At 50.6% G+C, this 25,864-nt stretch overlaps 1 protein-coding gene and 1 long non-coding RNA gene across 2 annotated transcripts in view; one reads left to right on the top strand and one right to left on the bottom strand.

Annotated features, from left to right (window-relative positions):
• Positions 1–25,864, top strand: part of JPH3 (junctophilin 3) — a 166,113-nt gene that overhangs the window by 58,573 nt on the left and 81,676 nt on the right. The gene's annotated exons all lie outside the window — the stretch shown is intronic.
• Positions 22,392–25,817, bottom strand: LOC309648409. Its single transcript, XR_014256657.1, has 2 exons — positions 25,580–25,817; positions 22,392–22,785 (listed from the first exon to the last, which is right to left on the bottom strand). It is a non-coding gene; the product is annotated as an uncharacterized lncRNA (long non-coding RNA).

A 25,864-nucleotide genomic window follows, 5' to 3' on the forward strand; every position in this document is an offset into this window, starting at 1 on the left:
CTCAGCGAGCCTCTGCCTCCGGGGAATGCGCTGTCCCGAGTGACCAAGGCCGTCGGGAAACAGAGCCCAGTGGTGGGCGGGTCTGGCTCCCCATGCCTGAAGGCCAGAGGCAGCATGGCCTCTATCCTCTGACTTACACGCGGGGCCTCGAGGAGGTCGTTTGCTCCTGGAGTGATGAGCCGCTTTGCAGACTCCGCGGACAGCCAGCCGCTTGGTAAGCGGCCCCTCAAGCCTGAGGACAGGATCACTGCACACCAGCAGCGGTGGCGGGCAGAGTGGTCCCTGTGGGAAGAAGGCGGATGAGGCAGGGCTAGGGGGACGGCCTGGGGAGCCCTGGTCCAGGTCATTTGTCAGGGGGAGACCCAGAGTGGGGGCCGCACTGCCTTCTTATCCCACAGTAATGGCTCAGTTCAAGATTTAGATGAGTGGGGGCCTCCCTGGGAGTGCAGTGGTTGGGAATCCACCTGCCAATGCAGGGGACACGGGTTCAAGCCCTGGTCTGGGAAGATCCCACATACCGCAGAGCAACTAAGCCCATGTACCACAACTACTGAGCCTGCGCTCTAGATCCCGCGTGCCACAACTACTGAAGCCCGCGTGCCACAACTATTGAAGCCCGCAAGCCACAACTACTGAAGCCCGCGCGCCTAGAGCCCGTGCTCCGCAACAGGAGAAGCCACCGCAATGAGAAGCCCGCACACTGCAACGAAGAGTAGCCCTTGCTTGCCACAACTAGAGAAAGCCTGCGCGCAGCAACGAAGACCCAATGCAGAAAAAAATAAACAATTTAATTAGTTAAAAAAAAAAGATTTAGACGAGTGGCGCTCTGAGGTCTCTCTGGCGTTTTCCTGCCTGACCCACGAGATCTGTGAGTCCTCGCTGTGGCCTCTGCCCTCTGCCCTCTGCCCTCCGCCCTCCCCTGCCTCCAATCGATCACAGTGACCAGCACACCCAGGCCGAGGTGGGGCCGCCCAGATCTCACTGCAGTCTCATTCCAGAGCTCCGCTTTCCTCTGCCAGCCCTTGGCATTGCCCCACTCCGGGTCCCCACTTGCCTCCCCGCCTGGGAAAACACCCCTGAGAAGCCTGGTCCACCTGGTTCTCTGCCCCTGCCACATGGGGGACCCTAGTCTTGGTCACCGCTGTGGTCCCCACCCACTCCTGCTTCGAGGCTGCCATCATTCCCGGGAAAGGCAAAAAGTGGGCCATTCGTGGGATGCATCCAAGCCGGCTCCCCTGAGTCCTGGCGGACTGCCCAGCAGAGTGGGCACTGCCTCCCCTAGAGGCCGAGTTGGACGTTTCTGGAAGGAAGTCATTTGTCACAGTGATAGGGTGCCACCTGCACTTAAGGGTGTGGGCAGGGATCTCAGACACACCACCAGAGCAGTTTCTGACATCTCACCTGGTTCTAGGACATCCTCTGGGACAGTCATGCAGGTGAAAAACCAGTGGGAAGCATGGTTTTGCACGAGTTTGCACCGTTGGCAGGAATGCAGCTGTTTTGCAAATGGAGGGGACACTGCGTCAGGTTCAGAACTTTGCCAAGAGGTTTCCGCCACTTTGGAAAGCCATGTGACTGGCAGGTGGGTCCCACTGTCACACCCGGGTCAGGTGCCATCTGTCACTGTTGCACTCACATGAGCCTGTGCGCCAGTGCAAGCAGCTGAGGTCCAGGGAGGCTGGGCTGAGCATGGACACGTTGAAAAACCTGTTATTTTATGTTTATGTCTATTCCTTCTAGAGCTGCTGCATATTACAGCTGGAGCATTATGTGGAGTTGAAAATATTGTTCAGGATTCTATGAGTTTCATTTCAGGATAGCAATGGGGGTATAAAATTGTTTGCTATGAGGAAGGGCATTGGTCTGTTGGATTGGGTGCCCTTGGCTGAGTCGACTCACCCTAGTGGTTGTGCCAATGTTGCTTTTCTTTTCTAGCTCTGCCACTTGCTCTCTTTTTAAAAAAACAACTTTATCGAGCTATAATTGATATACAAAAACCTGCATATATTTAGTGTATACAATTTGATGAGTTTGGACATCTGCATACACCCATGAAATCATCACTGCAATCAAGTAATAGACATACCCACCCATCACCTCCAGAAGTTTCCTCATGCCCCTTTGTCATTGCTTTTTGGTTTGGGGGTTTTTGGTGGCAAGAGCACTTAACATGAAATCTACCCTCTTAACAAATTTTAACGTGCCCAAACAGAATTGTTGACTATAGGCACCATGTCATGCAGTAGATCTCCAAAATGTATTGACCAATGCTTTTTTTTTTTTTTTTCGAAAAATTAGTTTCCACTTTTTATTATGGACCATTTGAAACATACAGAAAAGTAGAAAGAATACCATAATAACCCCCCATAGAGCCATCTCCCAATTTCAACATTTTGCCAATCTTGTTTTAGCTACTTGCCGCTTTTTTTTTTCCCCAAAAAATTTCAAAACAAATTCCAGACATTTCGTCATGCCACACCTAAGTATGTTAGTATGCTCTCTGATAAAGATGTTAAAAAAAAAAGAAGTGCCCATTGTACCATTAGGACACATAACACAATGATTAGTATTTCCTTAATATCATCAATAACCACGTCGTGTTCAAATTTCTCCAATGCGCCAATGATATCTTTATGTAATTTTTTTTAACATCTTTATTGCAGTATAATTGCTTTACAGTGTTGTGTTAGTTTCTGCTGTGTACTTAATTTTTATTGGGGTATATTTGCTTTACTATGTTGTGTTAGACTGCAGTTTCTTACAATTAGGACCCAACATGGGTCGCACGATGTGTTTTATGTTTTTGCCCCATGCTTTTCCCCTCCCTGGCCCCTTCCCCCTCCCCCCGCCCACCCTATCCCTCCACGGTGCACCTACTGTGTGCCTGGCACTGTGCTGGGGACACGGTCGTGATAACCTCCTTGTTCTGAAACGACCTCAAATGATATGGGTCCTTATAAGGGGACTGGAGGGAAGCAATAAAAAAGGACACAAAAAATAACATAAATTTAGCCAGAAAATTAACATAGATTTAGCAAATCTATGGGTAAAATTGCGTATATGCATGGGAAAATGTCCGCAAGGAAACGCCCCAAAATGTTAATAGTGGTGATCCCTTGGGAATAGAAAGGGCAAGTATTTAGTAAAGATGGTGTTGGACCTACATGTGCATCATACACGCACACCTTGGGGCCTTTTCACAGGTGCAAACACCGTGTAGAGTCCAAGCAGCAGAGGCCCAGCCTCCCTTCCAGGCCCGGCACCTCCTCCAGGCTGGCCGCCCTCCTGGCTTCTAATTCACAGGTCAGTCAGGGCACCTGAGAGGGCCCGGCTTCTTGCCTGTGAGGGTCATCCTTGTGCCAGATCAAGTTGGTTCATTTCCTCGCCATATAGTGGAATTGGGATGTTTTAAAATCTTCTTATGCTTATTTATATTTTCTCATTTTTCTACAGCAAATATATATTCCATAATGAAACATAGTTTTAAAAAATCAAAGGGGAAAAAGAAAAGCTAGGAGAATTCAAGGAATTGCAAGGAGAATTCAAACATTAACCACAAAAAAGGCAGAGTCCTGGGGCTTCTGGTTCAGGAACAGCTTCAAAACATATAATTTCTGGCCAAGGCCAGCCTGTCTGTCGGCCAAGTGGGGGGAGCGCAGGCAGCGGTCACCACAGGCGACGTCCTCCTCTGGTCCCGTGACCCCACCCGCCCGGAGCAAGCGTTTGAGTCCAGAAGCCAGGGAGGAGGTGATAAGCTCCTCTGCTTGCGGGGCGCGCCGCTCCCAGCCTTTTGGTCTCTAGCCGTTTTCTTTCCCACCAAAGCTTGCAGTAGGGAGAAGAGGAAACCACCCTCGGAGGGATGACTGGTCAGGCGGGAGGGGCCGTGGGGAGTGGACACGGCCCAGCATTGCTGCGGGCAGAGGCTCACTCCCTCCTGGTGGCTGTCGGAGAAAGGACACAGGAGCTCGCGCAGGCTCTTGGTGACGGTTCTGCAATTTGGAGGACACGTGGGGTCTCGCCTCCCGTCTGGGTCCTCAGGGTCCAGGTGGGTCCGGACCCACACCTGTCACTTCAGGCCGTGTGAGCTTGGGGGAGTCAGTTCTCTCCCTGGAGTCTCTTATCCCGACTGTAAAGTGAACATGCAGACCAGATACACTCTAGATACGCACCTAGGCTGCAGAGGAGCCGGAACAAAAGGAAAAGTGGTGGGTGGAGGCGTCACTCCGCTGTGTGGCTCAGAAGGGAAAAGAGGCTTGTTTACATCTTCAGATACAAGCCTTAGAGGCTCAGAGTGTGGGCTGCGGAGTCAGGCTGTCTGGCTTGGCATCCTGGCCTCACCATCTACCAGATGTGTGGTTTTACGAAAACCGCTTTCCTCTCTGAGCCTCAGTTCCTTCATCTGCAAAATGAGGATAATAGTAGGACCCATTTACAGGGCTCTTGAGAGGTTTGAAAGGGTAATAAGTGTAAAGCTCTTAGGACGGCGTTGGACCCATGATAAGTGCTCAGTAACTCTTATTAGGTGTGCGAACACATGTATACACACATAGTCCACACAGTAGGGTATTATTCAGTTGTAAAAAGGAATGAAGGCAACCTACCGAAAGGGAGAAGATATTTGCAAATCATATATCTGATAAGGGGTTGGTATCCAAAATATATAAAGAACTCATACAACTCTATATCACAAAAACAAACAATCCAATTTATTTTATTTATTTATTTTTAAATATGTATTTATTTATTTGGCTGCACTGGGTCTTAGTTGCGGCACGTGCGATCTAGTTCACTGACCAGGGAGCGAACCCGTGTCCCCTGCATTGGGAGCACGGAGTCTTAGCCACTGGACCACCAGGGAAGTCCCTCCAATTTAAAAATAGAGTATCTGAATAGACATTTTCCCAAAGAAGACATACAGATGGCCAACAGGTACATGCAAAGATGCTCAACATCACGAACTCCTGCTGTCTTGGTATTAATAGGGCGAACGATAACCCACAGCCCTGTTTGCTGAGGGCTCTCCCCTGAGCACTGGCTCCCTTCACCTGCCCGAATTCTCTCTGCTGTCCTGGAGATGGTCCTGGAGATGGGTACAGTTTTGACCCTGCTTTACAGATGAGGAGAGTGGGGCTTGGGGAGGAGAAGAGGTGGCGGTAGGGGATTGAAAACCCAGGTCCGTCTGACTCCAAAACTTCTTGACATGGGGGAAATTCCAGAACACTGCATGTGGCAGAAGTTGCTGGATTTTGTGTCAGTAATGTACCCTCAGGAAGAAAACTCAGCAGGGAGCTAGTTGCCTGCAGCTGGGAGCGGGGTCTGAGTTTATTTTGTAGTATTACAATCCCTGGAGGGGCAGCCGGTCAGGGCTGCGAGGGAATTGGCAGAGGATGGTGGAGTCGGAGGAGAAAGAGGAGGAGGCGTTTACCACCGTGCTCAGTCCATGTGCTGATGGCTCCACGCTGGTGGCTCCTGGGCTATCACACTCCTTCTGAGGCCAGGATGCTGTGAGGTGTGGGTGGTGAAGCCAGCTGGACTCCCAAGTCTGCCTGCGTCCCGCCTCCTGGCCTCTGAGGGAGGCTGAATAGGTGTGTCAGTTATCTGCTGCTGCATAACAAATACCCCCAAACTCAGGGGCTTAAAGCAGCACATGTGTATTAGCTCATGATTTTTGTGGGGCAGGAGTCCAGGAGCTGCCTGAATGGCTGCAGTCAAGGTGGTCGTGCAGGGTGTCAAGGATCCAGTTCCAAGCTAACTCTGTGGTCGTCGGCAGCCCTCAGGGCCTCGCTGGCTGTTCACGGAAGGCCTGCATTCCTTGCCTTGTCTCTGCAGAGGGCAGCTGGCTTTCCACAGAGTGAGTGATCACAGAGAGAGGGAGAGAGACAGACAAAGACAGAAGCCCCAGTCCTCTTATAACCTGATGATGCCACACCACTCCCGCCTGTTATATTTGTTAGGGGTGAGTGCAGCCACGCTTAGGGCAGGAGAATTAAGCTCCACCTCTCAAGGGGCAGAGAATCCAGGAATTTGTGGACATACCTTTAAACCACCATGACGGGTGGCCTCACCCTGCTAGGGTGTGCGGTTCAACCGGAGCTCAGCCTGCTGTGATATTCTGCTGGGGAAGCAGAGGACACGGTGGATTTGGAGGCTGCAGACCTGTGCCCATCGCCCGCCTCTGCTGCTTCCCCTCTGAGCATTTTGTCCTCTTTCTCTGAAAACAATGACTAGAAGCAAAAATTAAGAACCCCCCATTTGCTTACCAGGATGTGGGATAGTTAACTCAGCTGGGGTTCATTCTCACGGTGGAATAACCTCTATCCTACCTTTAAAATGAATGAGAGCTGCGGGAATCAACAGAGATGAACCTAAAACATTATATCTGGTGGAGGGAAAAAGAACTGCTAAAGGATTTGAGCAGTGTGATAATCTTCATGGAAGTTCTGTAGGACACATGTGATGGCAGATGGTGGGAAGAACACACAGTAACTCTGCAAGTGGTCGCCTCTGGGCCTGGTGAGAGGGGAAGGATGGGGTAGAGCTTCCACTCTAACTTGTACTCCTTAAAAAACTCTCCAGAGCAAATATGAAAAGGATAAACATTTGTTCAGTCTGGGTGGTGGTACCTGGGTGTGTGGTCCAGGCTGAGCTTGTCATAATTTAAAATCTTGAGTGTGTTTTGACAGTGGAGCCGCCGTGAAGGTGTTCTGGGGGGAGGTGGGTTGAACGCACCCCCATAGACCCGAACGTGCTGGAGACTCGCAGGGCATCACGCTCCCTGTGATGTGCACGGATGCTCACGCTTGTACCCACGTGCAGGTCGCACGTGTCACTGAGTTGCGGTACAGGAAGCGGTCATGTCAGCGTGTAGTAGAGTCTGACTCCATCTTGGATGTTGGGCTGCTGGCAGCTTTTAAACCTCCACCCACCTCCTCCAGGCTTAGGCCCCGCATCCAGGCAGGCTGATAGACGGTGGGTTCTCCGTCCTTCGGAGCTGCTGGACACTCCTTTCCGAGAGCAGGACCCCTCACCTGGCCCCGCCCCCAACCGCAGCAAGAGCAGGCCAGTCTCCTTTCCCTGCCATTTTGGACCAAGTTCGGAGGCCGCCCCGCTCTACCCAGAGAGCCTCATTGTGAGAGCATGTGCCACTCATCACTCCCAACGTGAGACCCCCACTTGGCGGGGGGCTGGGTCCGACCCCATCCCTCCAGCTTGGCCACAGCACACTGACACCTGGGAGCTCTCACCTCCTGATTCAGGAAGGTCAGGGCCAGGTGAGTCCCTAATCCACGCACACGTTGACATCTTTCTTTCCCGGGATCAGACAGAGGTTGGCACCCGCTCAGAGCTCTGTCCCGCCTCCCTCTCCCCTCCCTCCCCACGGCTCTTCCCTGGGATGGACCCTCAGAGTCTTTGTGGGAGAGAAAAGGAGGGCAGCTCCCACCGGCGTGAAGCAGACGCCAGCCCGTGGGGCCTCTTTCTTCCTCCTTGGCCATCAGTCTTCATGGGTGTGTGGCTCCAGGAAGCTGGAAAGAGAAGGTGGGGGGCACTGACCCTCCAAAGGTCCCCAAAGCACTGACAGTGGAACTCAGCTGTCAGGGGGATGGAGGGGCCCAGCACCCTACGCCTGGCATCTTAGATTCCATGAAATATGGTCAGTGTTGGTGGCAACGTGTGTGAAACATGATTGTGGACCTGTCTGTCAGCATCGTGCATCCTGAGAACGGGCCGGTTATAAAAACGACCCCAAAGGTTTGCCGTGAGGTTAACATTGAACCACATGAAATTGCCCTTTTGGAGGGCGAAAATGGCCCCAAATCTGCAATTTCATGTGGTTCATACAGAAAGCAAAAACACCCTACGTATTTTGTGCCCTCCCCCCTACTTTTACCTGGAGTAGAGTTGTTTGTTTGATCCCCGAGCCCAGGAAATGCCCAGGCTTTTCAGCCCCTTGGGCTGGAGCGGGAACCCAGCAGAGCGCACTGCCTCTTACGGGGAGAGCGCGAGGAGGGCTGCACGGACGCTCCCGTCCAGAGGGGGTCTCCCTCTGCCCGCCGTCTGCGCCGGGCCTGCTCGCAGTGCCGCCGCGGGGGCCGAAGCCCGCAGGCCGGAGGCTGCAGGAGAGGCCCTCCCCTCGCAGGGCTGGACCCCAGCCGCCTGGCCTCGGTGCGCAGAGCTGGTCTCTCTCGGCTTCTCTGGGTGGATTGGATTTGCTGGAATTGGCTGCATCAACAGCCCAGCTGGACTGGCCGCCGATGGCAGAGATTCAGGCCTCATGGGGACACACAGGCAGCACGCCAGGACGGCCTTCCAGCCCCGCCACTAACGCTGCCTGGGGCTGTGGTCCGCCCTGCCCCACCGAGCACCCAGCTTCCTGCAAGAGGGGCTGGCAGGGAACTCGTGAGCGCCTCAGCACCCCCGCCACAGGGGCAGGGAGTGGGGGTGGGGAGGGTGTGTCCTGGACCAGGGGCATCACACCACCTGCCTTAGAAATGCAGAGTCTCGGGCCCCGCCCAGTCCTGCCAAATCGGAACCGGAGCCAGGAGATTGTGTGCATGGGAGGCTGGCAGCGCTGTGACGGGGAGGACCACCAGGCAGCAGAAGCCGCCGCCGCCGCTGTGCAAAATGCACGTGCCCTTTGGCCTGGCCGGTCTGCGTTTTGGAATTTATCCCAAGGAGGCGATCAGAGATGCACACAGGGAAATATTTGACCTGGTAACACAGCACTTACCGTGATGTCCTGCTCCAGGCACAGCGGGCGCACCATTCATTTCATGTCCTCGGGCATCACCCTGGGAGGGGGCTGGCTGATAAAGAGGGGACTGAGGCTCACAAAAGTTAAGGAGCCCAGGGTCACTCCGAGTCTGGGCCGCCCGGCAGCAGTCCCGCTGCCTCCCTGGGTGAGCGTGGCCATCACGGTGTCCTTTACAAGTAAGGGGGCATCCCCCCCGCTGGGGTGGCCAAGTGGGACGTGGTCTGTCCCTATAACCGGGCATCCTGCTCTCTGGTTTGGGGGCATGGATACCAGCCCGTGGTAGGACCTTCACGTACACTTGAGCAACACCCCTCCAAACTGGGCTGACGTCCATGCTTTCCTCCCTTCTTCCTGCTCCTGTAAAACATCCCAGAACCCCACTGGTGTGGCTTCCTGGGGGTGGGGAGACGCCTGTCCTCCCAGCCAAGGCCTATGATCAGCTCTTGCTGCCGAGGCTGCCAGTGGCCAGTGAAGCCCTTGTCTGCGGTGACTCATGCTGGCATTGCCACAGGCAGCCGTCATTCTAGAACATGGTGCTTAAGACCAATGGTGGGGGGGGGCGGGAATCAGGGGCAGAAGGGGACCCTCGCCTCCTGTCACCACGGCTCTGGGAGTTCCATGGTAAGTGGGTTCCCAGGGTTCTCGAAGGTGCTGGCAGATGCACATGTCCACACAGACAGGCACAGTGGCTTCCCCACCATCTGGGGACAGCGTGACGGGGGCACAGACAGCCCAGCATCAGTTACACGCTGGACCCAGAGACACCTCTCTGTCTGTCTTCCAGAGCCCCAGAGAGGAGGAAGCTTGCCCCTTCTCCCCCACCCTCCGTCCCCCCACTGCTGTTCCTGTCCCATTTCTGCCCATAATGAGGGCACTTCAGAGGCAGCATGGACTCTGGAGCCAGACTGCCTGGGTTCAAATCCTGGCCCTGCCCCTTAGCAGCTGTGTGACCTTGGGCAAGTGGCCGCACCTCTCTGTGCCTCAGCTTCCCCCTCTGTAAAATGGGGTCATAGTACAAATAGTACACTTAGTTCATGCAGTTGTTGTGAGGATTAAATGAGTTAATACTTGGAAAGCATTGAGAACATACGAGCACGATGTAGCCATGATAAAGTTCTATAGGGATATAAACTATATTTGCATATAACGTTTGCTGTTACTGACAGCTATAGACAGAAACTAGCAACCATTAGGTTGGGCTGTAGAAGACAATTTAATGAAATGAGAAAATATTCAGGACATGTGCTAAGTGAAAAAAAAAAAAGGAAGTACAAAAGAGCCTCTTCCTAATTTTGTAAAATATATCTGTGTTAACTACACAGAAGAAAAAGGCTGGAAGCAAAGAAATCAGTTTTTACCTGTGTTACTGCGGGGCATTGGGATGACGACGACTTTCATTTCTTGTGTGTGCTTTCCTGTATTTTCCAAAGTGTGTACAGGAGGTGTAATTGTTATAACATGAACCAAGTACATTTAAAAAACTGCTGTCAGAGAAGAAAGCTGCAGTTCGGGGGGCCCTGACCCTTGTCATGACAGGGAGCTACATTTCCTTTCCCAAAGCTGTGGCCCTACTGCAGGGTGAAGGTATGGGGGGATGGACCGGTGAGAAGTTATGAGAATCCTGTCCCCTTCCCCAGCTCTCCAGGGAACACAGAGACACTGGGCCAATAGGCTCAGCCCCTCCCCTCTCCTGGCCTTCTGTTTCGTTTCCTGGGCGTGCCTCCCACGTGGGGTTGTTGTATGGATTCAGTGGGTAACACCGAGGCCAGGTCCTGACACACAGATCTTCAGAAACAGAGGGAGTGTCACCGCCTGCAGCCAGGTCAACACTGACAGTCACACGTGACGTCATTCTCTGCAGGGAGGAGGGGCTGGTTCTTCTTCCCACGCGACATGGGAAGACTCTGAGTCTCAGAGAGGCTGAGTGACTCGCCCAGGGCCACACAGTTAGCGAGGGGCAGACTTAGGACAGAACACACATCCTCTGAGTGCACTCCAGGCGTCTGGAAGTTCTTTATTCAGTCGGCGATTCCTGAACTGACACTGTTTACCAGCCAAGCCTGGCCTCCATGTCATCAGTAACTGTAATTGCCATTTGTCAGCAGAATGCGCTGAGCTGCTACAGACAGCTTTGTGGCCGCGTGGGCAAAGGCCACACCTGTCTTGTTCTCTGCCACATCCCCAGCCCTGGCCTGGGCTTTCTGGAACGAACGTTGTGTGAGCTGTTGAGGGCTCGGGGTGAAGGGCCTGTGTTTGGGAGGAAGGTGGGGGAGGAGCCAGTCTGCTCCGCTCTTCCCGTGGCCGCGTGCCGAGCAGCTCCCGCCAGCTCAGGGCGAGGCGTGTTCTCTGACACGTGGGTCTCGTGGAGGCTGTGATGGGCTGCGATCACCAGACTCAAGCATGCTCCAGGGTCTTGGCCCCCAAAGGGTGGAGCTTGACCTGTGCTCACGCTCTGTAATTGTCCCCCTCCCTGTGTCTTTCACTTCTCACTGGCCCTTCCTCCAGGAAGGCCTCCCGTGTCAGATCAGCTCTGGCCACAGTGGGGGACAGGAGCGTGTGGCTCAGAACCTGGTCTGTTTGGGCGTCTGAGATGCTTTCCACGTTGCTGGGGGCAGATGACTCTGACATCATTGGCTCAAACGCCCCCCACCCCAGCCCTAGGGCACGAGGCTCTCTTTGGGAGGAAAAGCTGCCATGCTCTGAGGACACAAGCAGGGGTAGATTGATGAGGAGTGACCAGTTGTCTCAAAGAAGTCAGGTGTGTTAGTTAAGATCCTTTAGCAGTGACACCAAAAGCATGAGTGATAAAAGAACAAGCAGATACAAAGGACTTCATCAAAATTAAAAACTTTTGTGCTGCAAATGATAGAACCATGAAGAAAGTGAAAAGACAACCCACAGAATGGAAGAAAATATTTGCAAGTCGTCTATCTGATAAGGGATTTGTGTCCAGAATATGCAAAGCACTCCTACAACTCAATAATAAAAGTACAAATTTAGAAAAGGGCAAAGGATTTGAATACATATTTCTCCAAAAGAAGACATGCAAATGGCCAATACGCACATGGAAAGATTCTCAGCATCACTAGTCACCAGGAAAATAGTGCAGCTGGCCTGGAAAACAGTCTGGCATCTCCTCCAAAGGTGAAACAGAGTCACCATATGACCTAGCAATTCCATTCCTAGGTTTATACCCAAGAGAAATGAAAACATATGTGCACAAAACACTTGAAAACAAATGTTCACAGCAGCATTGTTCACAGTTGCCAAAAATAGAAACAACCCAAATGTCCATCAGCTGATGAATGGATAAACCAAATGTGGTCCATCTACATAATGGAATGTTACTCAACCATAAAGAGGCATGAGGTACTGGTGCTAAAACATGAATGAACCTTCAGGACATTATGCTGAGTGAAAGAAGCCAGTCACAAAGGGACCTTATTGTCTGATTCCCTCTGTATGGAATGTCCAGAACAGGCAAATCCATGAAGACAGAAAGCAGATTAGTGCTTGCCAGGGGCTGCGCTGGCGGGGGAGGGTAAGGAGTGACTGCTAATAGATATGGGGCTTCTTTTGGAGGGCGATGGAAAGGTAAAATTACATTGTAGTGGTAGTTTATAACTTTATACTAAAAACATTGAATTATACACTTTTAAGTGTATTATATGCTACGTGAATTATATCTCAATAAAGATGTTCTGAAAAGGTCCTTTTGCAAATGCCAGAAAACCCAGCTCAGAGTGGTGTACACAAAAAGAGATTTGTTTGCTTCTGTATCAGTAAGTGGGTAAGTTCAGACATACGTCTGCCCTCAGGTACCGCCTCATTCAGGGACTAAATCAGGTCCTCAGCACGTGAGTGAAGACGCCCAACACACAGGCTGAGAATCGGGGAGAATCTGAGTGCTTTTGCCTGAGCAAAGGGTAGTGGATTCTTAGCAACCCCGTGTCCACTGCAGGCTCAAGCTGGCGCAGGACACAGCCGCTCAAGAGGAGGAAAGGGGGGCTGCATCCATGTGGAAGGCAAGGTGTGGGGCAGAGCTGGACGAGGGGAGGAGCTCTCCCCAGGCCCAGGTACCTCTGAGTCACTCCATGGTCCTCGGCAAATACTTGCCCACCTTCTTCATTTCATCACCCCCAAAACGTACTTGTTGAGCACCTACTGTGCATGGACACTGAGTTGGGTTAGAACGTGAACCCAGCAGCCATGGTCCCTGCTTGTAATCATCTGGCAGAGAATACAGATGAGGAGCAAGCCTGGACCCCACGGTACCCCAGCTGCCACGATTTGGGGGGTCCGGGGAGCTGTGGCCGCACAGGCAGGGCCACCCGTCCTGGCCTTGGAAGCGGTAGGGGGTCAGGCAGACTTCCTGGAAAGAGTTACTAAGCAGAGACGGGACAGGATGCAGCCGGCGGGCGAACAGAACAGGTGAAGGCAGAACCAGCCCAGGCCCGTGACGGGGGACCTAGGAGCAGGAAAGGGAGTAGGAAGGGAGGAGGTGGGAGGGAGAGCCAGGCGCTGGTCAGGGAGGCCTTCTAAACCGTGTCAAGAGGGCTGGGTGTAATCCCAAGGCCAGTGGGCACTGACAAGACCCATCGTTGATAGGACAGGCTTGAACTCACCTGGCCTGGCCCGCACACCTAAGGAAGCTGGTCTGCGCTGGTTGGGGCTCCCATCCACTATCGTGACTTCCCCTCCCCCGGCCTCTGAGCCGGTCTACACTGGCTTTGATCCTTGATACACCCACCACCTATGGCAGCTCAGCCCCTGCCCATGGCCCTCGCCCAGACTCCACGACTTTCATCTTCCCCTTTGATGAGCCAGCAAATTCACAAGCCTCTTCAGCCCAAACCCCCCAACACACACGCACACGCACACACACACACGCACACACACACACCCGCACAGCCCTCCGGCTCACCCCTCCAGATACACAGTAGATGAGGGAAAGGCAGGAGAAAACCACTGGCTGCCTTGTTCTAATGAGGTCTAATCACACTCATTAGCCCTGGGAAGCAGAGAAGGAGGAGGGAGTAGAGAAAAGCGATCCGGCTGGGAAGCGTTTTCCTGGATGTGTCTCTGTCTCCGACATCCCACCTGCTGAGCAGGAAGTGTGAGTGAGGCGTCCTCATCCTCCCACTCCTCTGCCCATGGACTGTGTCCCCAGTGCCACCGCCGTGACATCAGATTGTGTCAAACAAGGTCAAACACAGATCGAAAGCAGCCCCAGCTGACAGCACCTCCGGGCTCCACCGTTCACTTATGTGACACGCTTCGGTTCAACAAATGTTTAGGGAACACCCACGGTTCATTCATTCCTTGGTTTGTTCATTCATCATTGACTCAAAATGCAACGATCGCATTCCTGACGTGTGCCAGACACTGTGCCGGGCGCAGAGGGGATGAGAGGAATCGGATGGGATCCCACCTGCAGCGCTCCCCCTGCCACGTGAGTGGGTGAGACCATGAATTAAAAGATACCTGCGTGGCAGAGTGGCATGTGCTAAAGCCAGAGGAGCACAGGTGCTGACAAAGCTCGGAGAAGAGGCACCTGCCTGACCTGGGATCCCTGGAGAGGGCTGCTGACGGTGAGTCCTGTGACCGAATAAGTGTTCCCGGGACAGAGATGCGTGCACGCATTCCAGAGCACATAGATCAGAGAGCAAAAGTCATTGTGTTTAATAGCCCGAAACTGGGAACAACCAGCCTGAATGTCTAGTTACAGTACAACGGCTGAGTAACGTTTGATGTATTCACACAATGGAATATTACACAGTTAAGAGAATGAATGAATCCCAGAGACATACAGCCACGTGAATGACCCTCAGCGCAATGTTGGGCAAAAAAAAAAAATGCATGTAGTATAATTCTAGTCACGTAAAGTTCCAAACAGACAAAACTAAACTACAGGGTTTAGGGATACATATACACAGGTGGCAAACTATAAAGAAAAAACGATATTGATAAATTCAGATTAATGGTTCTGTTTGGGAGAGGAGAGGTTATGATTGGGGAGGGGCACACTGTGGGTTTTGGGGTGACGATAACATTCGACTCCTTGGCCTGGGTGGTTATTCATGTACAACGCTATATAACCATTCATTAAAATGTCTGAATATGTGGCTTGACCACAGATAATAGCTTGTCTTCCCCAGTGAGGGGACGTTTACACGCTCGAGACAGAAAAGTGTGGTATTTACAAGCCCATTCTTTGCTGTTGGCTGATTGCGTTCATTTCCACCTTGGGCAAATGACTTGACCTGTCCGAGCCTCAGGTTTCCTCATCTGTAAAATGGGGATAATAATAGTACCAGCCTCATAAAGTTGTTGTAGGATTAAATGTGATAGCAAATGTCAAGTGCTCGGCACAGAGCCAGGCACGCAGATGTAATAATTAATCATGATCACCATCATCATCACCAACATCACCATCATCTTCCTCATTATCATCATCACCACCACCATCATCACCACCACCACCATCATCATCATCATCATCATCACCATCATCACCATCATCATCACCACCACCATCATCATCATCATCATCATCATCATCATCATCCCCATCACCATCACCATCATCACCATCATCACCTACACCACCACAGCCTCTCTTTTTCCTTCTTGCTAATCCATGCAAATCACTTCTTCCTTATCCTTCTCTTCCTTCTTTATTCCTCTGGCCCTCTCTTCTTCATAATTGTCTTCATCTAGAAATTGAATGACCCAGTGACAGCGCCCCCTGGAGTCATAAATAGGTCTAGATCTTGGTAAATAAGGAAGTAAAATTATACCTGCCATTTTTCAAATCTCTTTCATTCTTAATTTCAAATCATCTGTCCCATTGACAGAACACACATCCCAATTTATTTTATTTTATTTTATTTATATATGGTTCATTTGCAATGTCATGTTAGTTTTAGGTGTACAGCGAAGTGATTGAGATTATAAATATATATTCTTTTTCAGATTCTTTTCCCTTATAGGTTATTACAAAATATTATGTAGAGTTCCCTGTGCTATGCAGTAGGTCCTTGTTGGTTATCTATTTTATATATAGTAGTATGTATGTGTTAATCCCAACCTCCTCATTTATCCCTCTCCGCCCCGTCCACTTTGGCAACCATAAGCTTGTTTTCTTTTTTAAAAAATATTTATTTATTTAGCTGTGCCAGGTCTTAGTTGCAGCATGCGGGATCTTCGTTGCCACATGCAGGATCTTTAGCTGCGGCACACAGGATCTTTTACTTGTGGCATGCGGGATCTAGTTCCCTGACCAGGGGTCAAACCTGGGCCTCCTGCATTGGGAGTGCAGAGTCTTAACCACTGGACCACCAGGGAAGTCCCCATAAAGCTTGTTTTCTATGTCTGTGGGTCTGGTTCTGTTTTGTAAAAAAGTTCATTTGTATCTTTTTTTTTTTTTTGGTTCCACATATAAGTGGTATCATATGATATTTGTCTTTCTCTGTCTGACTTCACTTCATGTGATAATCTCAAGGTCCATCCATGTTGCTGCAAATGGCATTATTTCATTATTTTTTATGGCTAAGTAGTATTCCACTGTATATATGTACCACATCTTCTTTATACATTCATCTGTCGATGGACATTTAGGTTACTTCCATGTCTTGGCTATTGTAAATAGTGCTGCAATGGACATTGGGGTAGATGTATCTTTTTGAATTATAGTTCTCTCTGGATATATGCCCAGGGGTGGGAGTATGGGATCATATGCCAACTCTACTTTTAGTTTTTTAAGGAACCTCCATACTGTTCTCCATAGTGGCTGCACCAATTTACATTCCTGCCAACAGTGTAGGAGGGTTGCCTTTTCTCCACACCCTCTCCAGCATTTATTATTTGTAGACTTTTTTTTTTGGCCGCGTCGCTCGTGGGATCTTAGTTGCCCAACTAGGGATTGAACCTGGGCCACCACTGTCCTAACCACTGGACTGCCAGGGAATTCTCGTACATTTAGGCTTTTTGATGATGGCCATTCTGACGGGAGTGAGATGATTTTGATTTGTATTTTGATTTGATTTTGATTTTGCATTTTGATTTGCATTTCTCTAATAATTAGAGATGTTGAGCATTTTTTTCATGAACACACATCCCAATTTTTGCCTCAGAATCTGCTTCCTCTAACTTGCACTAGAAATGCCAATCATGTCTTCTTCTTGCTGTCACGGGGCAGGACCCCACTCCCTGACCACAGCCGACTGGGTCAGGAATGGACACCTGACTCTAGCTGACCTAAGCTGAATCTCTCCAGGGAGTCAGGATCCATAGAGTCCAGGTTATTGACTGCCAGGGTGTTGGACTGAGAGGTGATGGGAAGAGCACACTGCAGCAGAGAAAGCTGGTCTGTGGGGAGCGGAAACGCAGAGCAAACAGCAGGAGAGACAGTGGGGCTCAGGAAAAGAGAGGGACTTGGGTTCTGCTTTCTGTCCAGAGCCTGATTTTGCCTCCATCTTTAAGATCGGAGAGATCCTCCTCTGTTCCACTAAATTGCACATTCTTATCCCTGATGGCCTGTGGTTTGCATAATATTTTTCTTTAAATAGATCTTCCCCTGGCCCCCTTTTTTTAAAAAACCTGGATAGGTTTATTTTCAAAGAAAACTTTACATTTGTGATCTAAACAGAAAATCAGTAGCATATGATATTCTCAGAAGGAAACTGTAAAAATAGATATAAACAATAAATAATAATAGATATAAACATCAAGAATAAAAATTAAATAGTGAATACAAGGAAAAAGTAAGCCCAATTAATTTACAAAGTGTTTATCTGAGAAATGCATGTTAAAATCACAATGAGATACCACCACACATTCACTAGAATGGCTAAAATTGAAAAGACTGACATTACCAAGTGTTGGTGAGGCCGTGGAGCTACTGGAACTCTCACCCTCTGCTGGGGGCGTGCGAACTGATTCAACCACTTTGGGAAACTAAAGACTAAAATTAATTACAGTTGACACTTGAACAACACAGGTTTGAACTGTGTGGGTCCACTTAAAAATAGACGGATTTTTTTCGATAGTAAATACTACAGTACTAAACGATCTGTGGTAGGTTGAATCCGTGGATGCAGAAACGTGGATGCAGAGAAACTGCGGATACAGAGGGCCTATTATAAGTTATGTGTGAATTTTTGACTGCACGGAGGGTGGGTTCCCCTACTCCCCTCGTTGTTCAAGGGTCAACTGTATACTTCTCCTCTAGTCCCAGTAAGTTCATGCCTAGGTGTATACCCAAGAGAAATGAGTGCCCCCCAGAAGACACATAGGAGTGCTCATACCAGCTTTATTCAAAATAACCCCAAACTGGAAACAACACACCTGTGTATCGACAGGAGAGCAGAGAAATAAATTGTAGTACATTCATGCAATGGAACAGTAACAGCACTGAAAAGAACAAAGTGCAGTTGCACGTAACAAAACAGATGAATCTGAGACATAACGTTGAGTGAAAGAAGCTATACACACACGTGTGATTCCATTAACATGAAGTTCCAGGGTAAGGCAAAACGAATTTGTGGTGATACAGTTCAGAATAGCTGTTCCCTGCAGTGGGTGGAGAGGCGATGGGTGGGAGGTGCTCAGGGAAACATCCTGTATCTTGAACCACGTGGCGCATGTATCTTGTTACCGTGAGGGGTGGGTACCGGGCAGAGCAGAGCGGCCGCCTCGCATCAGGGTACTATTACTGCTGCTATTGCTGCCAGCTCCTGATGGCGTGATCCCAGCAGTGAGCGGGAGAGGGTAGTTTAGGGAGAAGGATGGCAGGGATGTTGCCGGACAGCAGGGAGGAGGGGGTGCCCACGTGGCTGCTCCGAATCTAGACTCTGCCACTCACAGGCAGGTTAGCTCATGTGCCCGAGACTTTCCTCATCCGTAAAGTGGCACCATTTAGGGGCTGATGTGGCTTGGGGGTTTCAGGGCACTGAGCCCAGCTTGCAGCAAGCACCCACTGGCTGTCCTAATGAGGGATGGTCAAGGATGAAGGTTCCTGACACTCCTGGCAGAAAGGACAGTTTGAATGAGTCTGGAAACACTTGAACTTGGAGTGTCAAGCTTGGAGAGCCACCTCCTACAGGATTTACTTGCCTATCTTAGGCAAATTGCTTATCTGCTCTCTGCCTCGGTGCCTTATCTGTGACCTGGGGACCAGCATCTCCTGGGACTCAGATGTGGGCCTTGCAGCCACAGGGTGCAGAGAAGAAGCACCCAGCAGGGTGTCTTAGGGTAGCATTTCAAAGCTCAGATTAAGTTCTCAACTTTTCTCCGGAGCAGACTTTTGACCCTGGAGCTGGTCAGCAATTAATCGAAAACAAAGGATTCCTTTGTTATCATCTCCACACAGATCAACCCCTGGGGATGGGATGCTTGCCCTGAAGGCTGGGTGCCAGCATCCCAGAGCAGCCCAGGAGTGAGATGCCCCAAAGAGTTCTCCTTGCCTTTCGTTTTTTTTAAAATATTTAATTAATTAATTTATTTATTTATTATTTTTGGCTGTGTTGGGTCTTAGTTGCAGCATGCGGGCTTCTCTCTAGTTGTGGTGTGTGGGTTTTCTCTCTCTAGTTGTGGCTCGCGGGCTCCAGGGCACGTGGGCTCTGTAGTTCACGGCACACGGGCTCTCTAGTCGAGGCACCCGGGCTCAGTAGTTGTGGCGTGCAGGCTTAGTTGCCCCTTGGCGTGTGGGATCTTGGTTCCCTGACCAGGGATCAAACGCGGGTTCCCTGAATTGGAAGGCAGATTCTTTACCACTGGGCCACCAGGGAAGTCCCCTCCTTGCCTTTCCGGAGCTGACACTTGCTAGCCATATGTGGCCTTGGGTCACTCACTTTTCCTGCTTGAGCCTCAGTTTCCTCATCTTTAAGGAGGAAGTGATGGTCACAGTCTGGACCCCAAAGGGTACTGCCAGGAATTAGATGAAATCAGGTGCTCAGGGTCCTGGCAACAGAGAAATCGGCCAAGGACATCCAGGAATCCTGTCTACTCCTCACTGTGCTCCCATCCAGGGCTGACATCTTTCCCTGCCTCTGGTTTGGGGAGAATCAAGAGCCCAGGACAGTCTCAAGGTGTAGACCCTCATGGGCACCTCCAAGCAATTATCATCTCTTCTCTGGGTCCTGAGCAGGGACAGGCGGAGAGTTACAACTGGAAGATGAATGATGGTGGTTTAGGAGAAGGAGAGAATGGGAGGAGGAGGACATGGGGACCTCCAGCACCTCTCCACCCCCTCGGGGCAGAGGCAGCTCCTGTAACAAGATCATCCTCATTCTTGGGAAAATTATTCCTGGAAAGGGGCAGGAATAATAATAATAACAGTTATGAGTTATTGAGGACCAATGAGGCGGTGGGGACTGTACAAACACCTTACTTACCTGGGTTGAGTCATTTACTCTTTGCCCCAACCCTACAAAATAGGAACAGGTGTTGGTGCCATTTTACAGATGAAGAGAGAGAGGCACAGAGCCATCCCATAATGGGCTCCCAGTGAGGAAACAGCTGAGCTGGTTTTCACACTCCGGCAGCAAAGGGGACTGTGCAGATGAGATCACGGATGCCTGTCTCAACAGCTGCTCCTGGAGCTGTAGCCAGGCAGAATTCCCACGTTTGCACGAGTTTGTGTAGTGGGGCCAGTTTTGGGGTGGAGAGATCAAGCCCTGGAAGCTGGCCTGGGTGACCCTAAAAAGATAAGCCCTTCTGAAGAGGTTTGCTCAATGCTTGCTATGGCCACAGTCCTGATAAGTAATCCATGGCACAGCAGGGCAGGGTCACACTGAAGTGTAGAAAGAGTAGGCGGGGACTGATAAGGGATGTCCTACAGCCTGAGAGCCGAGGGACCAGGGAAACCATCTTGCTCCCCACTTTATAGGTAAAGCCACTCGGCCTCGGGAAGCTCTGGGAGAGTTGCCCAGTGTCACACAAGTTAGTGTCAGAACTGAGACCAGAATCCAGGTTCCCCAATGCCTGATAGGGTATTTGTCCCTCTCATCACCCTACTTAACACTAACTCTTGGGTCAGCATGTTCATGCAACAAAAGTGTATTGTACACTGACTGTGTTCCAGCTTGGTGGGCATGAGAGTGAGTGACATAGATGTGGCTCCATCTGCATGAAGCATGCAGTCCATTCTGGTTGCTACTGCTGTGTAACAAATATCCCCCAAATTTAGTGGCATAAAACAGGGTATTATGGACTGAATGTCTGTTTCCCCCCCAGTTCATATATTGAAGCCCTACCCCCCAGTGTGGCTGTATTTGTAGACAGGGCCTCTAATGAAGTAATTAAAGTTAAATGAGGTCATAAGGGTGGGGCTCTGATCCCTTAGGATTAGTGTCCTTATAAGAAAAGACACCAGAGAGCTCTCTCTCTCTCTCTCTCTTGCTCTCTCTCTCTCTGCCATGTGAGGACCCATGAGAAGGCGGCCACCTGCAAGTCAGGAAGGGACCCTCTCTAGAACCTGACCATGCTGGCACCAGGATCTAGGACTTCCCGCCTCCAGAACATAAATTTTCATTGAGTAGGCCACTCAGTCTCTGTTATTCTGTAATGGCCGCCTCAACAGACTAATACACAGGGCTTGGCAAACTTTTTCTGTAAAGGGCAAGATGGTAAATATTTTAGGCTTTATGGCCGTGTGGTTTCTGTCCAAATTATTCAACTCTACCATTGAGCATAAAAGCAGCTGCAGCCATGTGTAATAAATGGGCACGGTGTGTTCCAATCAAACTTTGTTTATAAAAACAGGCAGTGGCCCCTGAGCTGTGGTTGACATGACCTCTGCCTGGCTTCACAAAGCAATAATCATCTATTTTGTTCAGAAATTGAAATTATGATGGAAACAACCTAAGTGTCCGTTGATGGATGAATGAATAAAGAAAATGTGAGACAGACATAGAATAATGGAATATCATTCAGCCATAAAAATGAATGAGGGGCTTCCCTGGTGGCGCAGTGGTTAAGAATCCACCTGCTGGGCTTCCCTGGTGGCGCAGTGGTTGAGAATCCGCCTGCCAATGCAGGGGACACGGGTTCGAGCCCTGGTCTGGGAGGATCCCACATGCCGTGGAGCGACTAGGCCCGTGAGCCACAGCTACTGAGCCTGCGCGTCTGGAGCCTGTGCTCCGCAACAGGAGAGGCTGCGATAGTGAGAGGCCCGCGCACTGCGGTGAAGAGTGGCCCCCGCTTGCCGCGGCTGGAGAAGGCCCTCGCACAGAAACAAAGACCCAACACAACCATAAATAAATAAATTAATTAATTAAAAAAAAAAAAAAATGAATGAAATCCTGCCGTTTGCAACAACCTAGGTGGACCCTGAGGGCATTATGCTAAGTGAAATAAGTCAGACAGAGAAAGACAAATATAATTTCATCTCTCTTACGTGTGAAATCTAAAAAAAAAAAAAAAAAAGCCCACAGATACAGAGAACAGATTGCACTGGAGGTTGCAGGGGAGGGGGGTAGGCGAAATGGGTGAAGAGGGTCAAAAGGTACAAACTTCCACGTATAAAGTAAATAAGTCACAGGATGTAATGCACAGCATGGTGACTTTAGTTAACAATACTGTGTTGCAGATTTGAAAGCTGCTAAGAGAGATCTTTTTTTTTTTTTTCCTTAATAGATTTATTTTATTTTTAGCTGCGTTGGGTCTTCGTTGCTGCGCACGGGCTTTTCTCTAGTTGCGGCGAGCAGGGGCTACTCTTGGTTGCGGTGCGCGGGCTTCTCATTGCAGTGGTTTCTCTTGTTGTAGAGCACGGGCTGTAGGCGCGCAAGCTTCAGTAGTTGTGGCACGTGGACTCAGTAGTTGTGGCTCGCGGGCTCTAGGTGCTCAGGCTCAGTAGTTGTGGCATGTGGGTTCAGTAGTTGTGGCTCGCAGGCTCTAGAGCGCAGGCTCAGTAGTTGTGGTGCACAGGCTTAGTTGCTCCGTGGCACGTGGGATCTTCCCGAACCAGGGCTCGAACCCATGTCTCCTGCATCGGCAGGTGGATTCTTAACCACTGCGCCACCAGGGAAGCCCTAAGAGAGTAAATCTTAAATGTTCTCATCACAAGAAAAAAATAATTCTGTAACTCTGCATGGTGATGGATGTTAATTAGACTTATTGTGGTGATCATTTTGCAATATATACAAATATCAAATCATTGTTGTACATCTGAAACTAGTATAATGTTGTGTGTCAATTACACCTCAAAAAGGAGAAAGAGAAATTGGAATTATGACAAGGCATGGTGGGGAAAGCCCCGTGGGTGGTGTGCTTACAGAGCTGTCAACTGGGGCTGGCTGTTGGCTGGGAGTCCAGCTGGGGCTGAGGGCTGGAGGGCCCATTTCCCTCCTGGTGAACCTCTTCACGGGCTGCTTGGGCTTCCTGACAGCATGGTGAGATGGGCCCATGCTCCCGGATCTCAAGAGTGTGAGGCAGAAGCTGTGTCACCGTTTACACCCTAACCTTCGAAATCACATTGTGCCACTTCTGCTATACTCACCAGCCGGCCCACCTCCCAGCAGGAGGAGCGTCAGTATCATGTTAGAAGAGAGCATGAAGAAAGGGAGCTCCGGATGCAGATGTCTCACTGTGTAGGGTAAACACAGGCACATTCAAGGAGACAAACGGGAAACTATAGATTGCAGCTCAGGTCTCTGAAGGAAACACATGGGCTTCTGTGGAGGTGAGAGGGAGGCGTTCTTTATATAGGGAAACCAGGAAGGCTTTCTAGAGCTGAAACCGGAAAACTTCCCGGTCCCAGGAAGAGGGAGTGGGCATGGGAAATGGCAATGCACACCCTGGAGGCTGGCAAAGCAGACAGCTTGGGCTGGAATCCTGCTCAATCAATATCTTCCCTTTGGCCGGGCACTTCCCAGAGCGGGCTTTAACCTGGTCTTTGTGGAAGCCCAGGTCACCTGAGGAGTTGCCCGTGGAGTCACTAACGTGAGCTGTTCACCCCAGAGCCTGGTGCACAGTACCATGAAATTCCTCATGGTGGTCTGGCTTTTTGTTCTTTCTCCCTGGTTTGTGTTTTGAGATTGCTGGGTGGTACTATGTTTATAGCCTTGGACAGTTTCCTCCAAAATGAAATCAATACCGCCAGCCCTACTTTATGGGAGAATGATTTCCAAATTGCACAAAATGAATGCCTCTAATATCTGCATTTCAGGGAAGAGAGTCTGTCACTGGTGGAGCTAATCTGAGAGGAGGGAGGGTCATGGGGGGGGCGTGTATTGGAATTGCCTGGGGGAAGGGTATGCATTAGCCAGAGGCGGAAGGTGCTGACCAGTAATTGCTAGGAACCAATCACCATTTCCCAAGGAGATCTCCGTTGCAATCCACTGCTTGTGTGAGGAAGGGCTGCTGAATCAGCAAAAGAGAGCTTGGAAATAAAATGAAAGAAACTGCAGACTGTCCAAGAGAAACAGCAATTTTACATCAGCAGTGTTGAGGGTAGCAGGCTGAAGGCTGGGCATCCCATGTAGAAAGCTGTGACCTTTGCCGGCGGCTGGGCTTCTAATAACACCACTTCCCATTTCTTGAGCGCCTACCAGGCACTGGGCACCCAGCTGAGCTGAGTTCTCACAGCAAACTGATGGGAATTGCCCAAAGCCACACAGCTGCTGGGCCATGGAGGCAGGATTTGAATCTGAATCTTGAGGAAAGTCTGCAGCCCTTTCCCTTACACATTCATGATACCTAATTTTCATTTACACTGAACAGCCATGAGATACTATTTTATATCCATTTAGAGAGACAAAATAAAGTAAATGCAGACCTCAGTCTGATAACACCGAGTTTTAGCCAGGGAAGTGGAGAACCAGAAGTGCAGTGCACTGCAGGGTGAGAAGGAAATTGCTCCAGGTGTTCCAGAGAGCCATTTGGCAACTTCCATTAAGTACAAGATGTGCTCAACCCAAGAATTCCACCCCTAGGAGTTTAGAAAAACCTTCCAGAGAGCACAGGGAGGCGCCACCTAGAAGGTGCATTGCATCACTGTAACTGCAAGTCACAAAGCAAAACTGAAAACTCCCTAATTGTCCCTCTGCAGGGGGGTGGTAAAGAGAGGACTGCCCTGCAGGCTGGTGGTCCTTTAGGGAGGGGGCTTTGGTGCTCAAGTCAAGACAAGAAGTTGAGCGTGAACTCTGGGAGAAGGAGGAGAGGCTAGTTTTCCAGTGAGAGCCGGTTTGGCCAAAGGTGGGAACAGTGCTGGCAGGCGGTGTGAGCAGGGCCCCTGGCTAGTGGAGACTTCAAAGTGTAGCTCTTTTGGCGTCCTAAATCTCAGCTCCAAGGCCTGTCTTGCAATTCCTGACTCTGCTCGGCCTGAGTCACCCGCTGTACTCCAACGAGCCCCGACCCTGTGCAGTCTACCCCCGCAGCACTGGGGTGCTGCCATTTGCCCAACACGTTCTGGGAGAGCTGGGAACTCGGGCTCCTGCCTACAGATTTATGGTCCAGGAAATGCATTTCAAATTGGTCCCAGGATACTCGGATCCAGGAATCAGACACCATCTCTTGGGGGTGGGAGGTGGGAGTATGTGTGGACAGAGACCTAATAACGCCCGAGTGGCGATGCCACTTTGCTCCCCCAAAGCGCGACCGCTCCCGGGATGGGGGACTACCTGTTGGCCAGGGCGCGGGGGAGGGACGGAATTTGGGTGTCTTTACTCCAAGGTATGTGCGTGTAGCCAGACTTTCTCTTAATTTATGGGGCGGGGCTGATCTCCAAATAGCAGTTTTCTAAGGCGAGCATCACCCTTCCCCCAAATGTGGACCCGAACTGCCTGTAAGGAAAAAGGACGGATCATTTGTCGTAGAGAAAACCACCTGTGGTCCGCCAAAAGCCTCTTCAGTCAAGTCAGGGCCAGGCGTCGCAGGCGGGAACCGGGAGCGAGGGGCGAGGCTCGGGGTCGGGGAGCCGAAACATGCGGGGCGCCCCCGGCCCGCCCTGGGCCTGCTGTGCAGGGCTTCACCTCGCGGCTCCCGGGAGGGGGCAGAGAGCGCCCTGGGTGCTGGGCGCCTTCCCGTTACGCAGTTCCTGTCCCTTTAAATCCAAGTCCCGGGAAAGGGGGGCTGGGGCGCCCCGGCTGGATCCCTATTTCCAGGCCGGCC

The sequence above is a fragment of the Balaenoptera physalus genome, assembly GCF_965194825.1.
Source record: "Balaenoptera physalus genome assembly, chromosome: 19".
Lineage (NCBI taxonomy): Eukaryota > Metazoa > Chordata > Mammalia > Artiodactyla > Balaenopteridae > Balaenoptera > Balaenoptera physalus.